Below are 6,000 nucleotides of genomic sequence, written 5' to 3'. Positions count from 1 at the left end.
AAATTAAATTATTTAATTAACCTTTAATTGTTATAATTTTTGTCTAACTACGACTGTTAATGTTATAAATAGTAAGAAATTTTAGCTACCTTGTCACCGTCGTTTTAAATTTTCAGATCTTGCAAAATATTTATCATTGTTATTTTAACAGTGGTAGAGCCCGCTTTAACATCTTTGCACTAATTGGCCCGGCTCACCCGGTGAAATACCACGACCACACAGTAGACAGGCGTGAAGTGAATGCAATTCCGCGTTTCGTCTGATGAGTGTGCATCCCGGAGGCCTAATTTAGTCCTCTTTCCCTTCCCACACTTTTTCTTATAAGGAAGGATTTGGAAGTGGAAGTGGACTTTCCGGATGAGAGGATGCATGTAAAGGGAATATATTTTCTTTCTGTGCATCCTCTCCTCCGTCGATTAAAGGTAGGCAACGCATATGCAATTGCGTATGTCTATGGGCAACGGTCACTTCGCTATATCAGCGATTTCAGGTAGCCGCTCGCTCGTTTGCCACCTTATGATATTAAAAAAAATGTGTTTATTATTTACAAACTTCAACGGCATCGTCAACATTTTATTATACATTTTCCTGTACGTTAGCTACGTAATAAAAATTCTATAATGTAAAAATAGATTAAAAGTGTTTAGCAATTTTTTAATTTTTTCTTGTGAGCGATTGACTTGTAGTTAATTAAATGCCAAGCCAGGCGCCTTACAAGCTGGTTTACTTTTTACATCGGCTACTATTAGTTACCTAATACTACGTCACAAGCACTCACCGATGGAAAACTGTAATTAAAAATGTTTCTTATACTTGTGTGAAATATTTCACACAAGTATAAGAAGTTCGTTTTTTGTGCTGGATGCAGTGCGGTTGCACTGCAGTGGGAAGGGAAAGGAGGAACGAATACTGGAGTATTAATATTAATTATTTATTTAATTCTTAGTACGGCACGATATTTTTTTTATTTCTTCGTAGACTTGGATTTGTACGAGTTTTCACGAAAAATAATAGCAGAAATAAGAACAATTTTGATGTCGGTTAATAACAAATATTAGTAATTGCAATTTTTTTACATGTTTCATAAAAATATTTTATAGTGTATCGAAGTATTTGCGTTGAAACTTTTTAATTGAACAGGATGAAATTTCTATAAAATATCATCCATTTTGTTGGCACACAGCCAGAGCGGGGTTTGCTGCTTGCAAAAATTAACCCTTACTAGATTCCACTGCTCCCTCGGGATACTGCTGTATTAAAATACTGTTAAGTTTTGTTGAGGCAAGTAGTATCCGTTATAATATTTAACTACATTAAAATATTATCTACTACTAGAGGTCTCCCGCGACTTTGTCAGCGCGGAATTGAAATGTTGCCTATAATATGCCAGCGTACATCAGTTACCTTCGGCACTACCTAAATTCGGCTCTGCAGACAGACAGACATAACTTTTGAAATAGGTATTTCGTAATCAGCAACGCAAATACAATAAGTGTACGAAATATGATTTTTTCTCGATGTTACAGACAGACACTCCTATTTAATTTAATTAACGAAAGAGCATTACGTCTCGCGATCTAGTCAACGACAAAACCACAAACACGTTCGAATTTATAATATTAATTATATAAGGGTTAAATAAAATACAAATTTATTATAATTAAAATTATCACATACTTGATGTAGTCCATAAAGTTTAGTAAATTCTCTGACCCTTTTGTAAGCCCGCAAATTCCATAGCTCACAAAGTTTGGGGTGATGACATTTCGAACACACGTATGTATGTACATCATAATATATAACATATATACTAAATGGGTCTGGAATGTGGATACGTTACATAAGTAATATTACCAAACAGTAATGTTATGTATGTACATATAGGTATAAATATGTCTACAACAATGCGACTAAAAGTATGTGATTTTTGTGCTTTATATCATTGCATATTTAGAAAACCAGAGACCTATTTCTATCTTTGCCCACTTCTTTTGTGGCTCAACATAAAACAGTTAATTCTAATTTCCTTTATCATTTTTGCGTTAAAAAGTATTTAACTGTCATTTCTCGATGTGATATTGTTTAATTATGAGTACTTTATGATATAAAATTACAATCTGATAGTTATCATAACGAAGTCAGGTTCGCAATATATCAGCTATAAATAATGCACGACGCGTCGACAAACGTTGAATCCCCTGCGGCTATGAGGAATACAGCTTAAATACAAAATCAATGTCAATGATTTATTCAGTTAATTTCAAATACAGATTCTGTTGCTTCAAACAACTACTACAATTCCAATTGGTGGATCACTATCCATATTCTAATGATTTGATTTCTTTAGGAAATATCCCTCAGATTGATTCTATAAATATCTAGTCAAACATATTGAAGATGAATGAAACGCGTGTCCTAAAAGAAAGTTTGCTATTATCGTTTTTACTTTTATTAAAAATAAAAGAAACAACCAATACCTTTAATATGTTGTTTACGTAAAATAAACTTAAACTTTTTGTAGTACACTTCTGTAATTCAATCTGTTCTTTTCATTAGTTATTTGCAGTATCCCCTATATAATTCAAAATCGGCTAATGGCTAAGGGTACGGATTTCCGATCACGAGGTCAGGGGTTCGAATCCCGCCATTCGACTATTGTCGTAAACCATATCCTAGCACAAACCAAGAGCGTAGTTGGAATGGTAAAAGAAACATTAGTAAATATACAGAAAAAACTGCTAATATTTAAAAAAAATTAAATAAGATTATATAGTATTACAATAAAACTCTTAGGTCCACCACACATGGCCAGGTTCGGAAGATGCATCATCATCATCAGCATCAGCATACCTTCCTACCGAGGGGCTTGGAGCCTACCCTAAGTTAGGGGTAAATTGGCCATAGATAACCACGCTGGCCCAATGCGGGTTGCTTGACTTCACACATATCTTTGAATTTCATCTCAGATATGTGCAGAAAAGATGCATACAAGGGCCGCAATTCTTAATCACAGTGGCAACTGCAAACTGTTTTAAGTGTCAAATACTTTTTACATAACACACGTTGCCATTTATTTCTTTACAGTATTTATATTATAGTATTTATAAGTTTGTCCATTATATGGCCTGCATTTAAAATTAATGTGTTCAAAGTAAACATTGAGAAGTTAAATTCGACGAGGCGTGAGTTTTTAATTGCGTTCGTTACAATTTATATTTGAGTAGTGACCTATTTCCATATCGAACCTTAGAGTGAGTTACATTGTTGCATACGTATTTTGTGATCATGATTAATTACGAACTAATATAATTAAGAACATTTTTTTAGCAGACTTCAAAAAGGTTATCAATTCGTCTGTATGTTTTTTTTTCAATGTGTGTTACCGCGTAACTCCGCCCCTGGTGCTCCGGTTTTGAAAATTTCTATTTTTTTTTAATTAAATTTTTTTAAATGTATTTTATAAAATCTAGCGAAATGTTTTTCAATCTAAACACAGAGAGTTAATATAGGTTTTTTTCCTTATTATGATAAAACTATTACTTTTTTTTTATTGAAAATAGCAGTTTTAAGTAATATTTCTTGTACCATTCCGGCTAAGCTCTAGGCTTGTACTAGGACATGCTTTACGACAATAGTCGAATGGCGGGATTTGAACTCTCGAGCACATGATCGGAAATCCATATCCTTAACCATTAAGCTACACTTTAATATTTTCAATTTATACAAAATTGTTAAACTGTTAAATTATTTTGTTATATTTTATACACGGTGCGGTTTCGGAATTGTCCTGACCTTGGCTAATTTTATGAGTCGCTAATTATAAACATTATTAGTTAAAATACTTTTCCGCGATTGGCGCGCTTTCATTACCAAGCCAAGTGTTAGATTGATTAGTGAGGGGACATAAACGTTGATATTTTAATAAGACTAGTGTTGCGCCGATACACCAGCACAGTGTCAGATATTCTAACACTAATTACATTGAGAACTAATTCATCATAAAATTTCCCTAGATACTTTCTAAGTCTTATTAAAAAAGACGTCACTATTAAGACGAGACACTTTGAAGAGAACAAATTGAAAATTAAACATTGAGTTGCAGCAACTTCCTCTTGCCGTTTTTACGAGCGGCCATTACTCGCCAGCGGCGGCTTTAACATTTCTATTACCACCGCGCCGTCTCTAGTTCCTGCCTTCCAGTATACTAAGATTCTAAATAATTAAGTTCTCACGGTTCTATAAAACCTAATCAGAATAAAACTAGACAGTAGTATAAATAAATACTTACTATAAATGTGTAATTACCAGAATTCGTACATATATTAAATTTTAAATGTCAATTCAAGATCATTAAAAACCTTTTGAAAGTGCACAGATAATTCTGAGAAGATTTTTTTGCACTTCATATTTTAGATCGTATTATTTACTACCTGTCTAGTTATATATAATGTTTATCATTGACTAGCTGTCGCCCGCGACTACGTCCGCGGGGAATTAAAAAAAACAAAATAAGTTTCCTATGTGTTCTTCCAGACTATGTTCTACATGTGTATGACACACATGTCATCAAAATTCGTTCAACCGTTCCGCAGATATCTTCCAACATTCATTCATCCATTCATCTAAACTTTCGCATTTATAATATTATTATGATTAAGTACTAGATCACATTGCAAATGTTTTTTATAAACACTTGATTACAATTTATAGAGCACTGAAAAGCAGCGTAACTCTTTCCATTATATTTACACTTAGCAAAAAATATCTACGATTCACTGAAAATGTTATAAAGGTGTTCAAAAAAGTGCAAAAAAATGTTTCAGGTCAAGCGATGTCACCCTTTTAATATTTTATTCCGTGCTTACATCGAACCCGTGCTCGCTATTTCTTTCTGATTTCCGCATTTTTTATTAATGCTGTGAAAAGGTTATTCGTAAAGATCATAGCGGAAATTGTTACACCTTATATTTATGAAGAATAATAAAAATATACATTAAAATGTGCTCCTTCGCAAAAATATCGGGAGAGGAACTTTCACTTCGTACTTTATTCAAAAAACTTTTTTACCACATTAATTCCTATTTGACTAACATTACATACTTAAAAGTATATATGTTTACGTTATGTCTTTTAAAAGAGCATATCAATTTACTGCTAGTCCAGCTTTTGACAAATATTTAAAAAAAAATCACATTTTTAGCCTAGTGCAAAGTATGTAGAAGACACAATTTTTCAATTAATTCCATTTCCACCTGTTTTTCTTCTTATTTGTCGATTACATAATTCACTTTCAAATTAAACAAAACAGGTTCAAATCAAGGCGCGTCGGTTTATTTAAATATTTTATTCAACCCTTACATCTAATCTCAGTCCGGCGTTTGTGTCCGATTTGCATACAATTTTTTATTTATACATCGCCAGGGTTGTTTGTTTCAAACAATTTGACAAGGGTTGTCTGCGACCACAAAAGGGAGTTGGTAAATTACAAACTAGAACTCTTATTTAAGATTTTTTTAAATCAAGGCACACTCCTTATTCATTATTTTTTCAATTTTTATCGACCTAAAATAAGAACAACACTTTAATTCGACGTACCACTTTTTTTTCCAGAGATGAATGCTTTATGCATACTCAGCACCCCGGGGGGGACGCGGTAGTTATGTGGGATTCTCCTCCATAGCGGAGGCATACCCACGAAGCCTCTCTGTTCCTCCAACGCATCGGGACGGGACCACGGGCACGCTTTCGCTCTCGTCCACGGCCCAATTCGACGTACCACTACGATAAGTCCTTAAATAATAATTTCGTATATTCTAACAGACCTTTTAAGGTTTTCTAACGTTTATAAATAAAAGTCAGCAACACGATTATCTTTATCTTTTTATTAACAATAAAATGAATCATGTGCGATACATATTTGAATTCTCAATTTCCTTCTTTTAATCTTGATCCAGCCTCCTTCAATTTTGTCTCGTTCACAACATCCTGAAATCTATCGAA

Source organism: Papilio xuthus, unplaced genomic scaffold (genome assembly GCF_000836235.2).
Source record: "Papilio xuthus unplaced genomic scaffold, Pxut_1.1 DF827680.1, whole genome shotgun sequence".
NCBI lineage: Eukaryota > Metazoa > Arthropoda > Insecta > Lepidoptera > Papilionidae > Papilio > Papilio xuthus.
Note: the sequence above shows the minus strand (reverse complement) of the source record.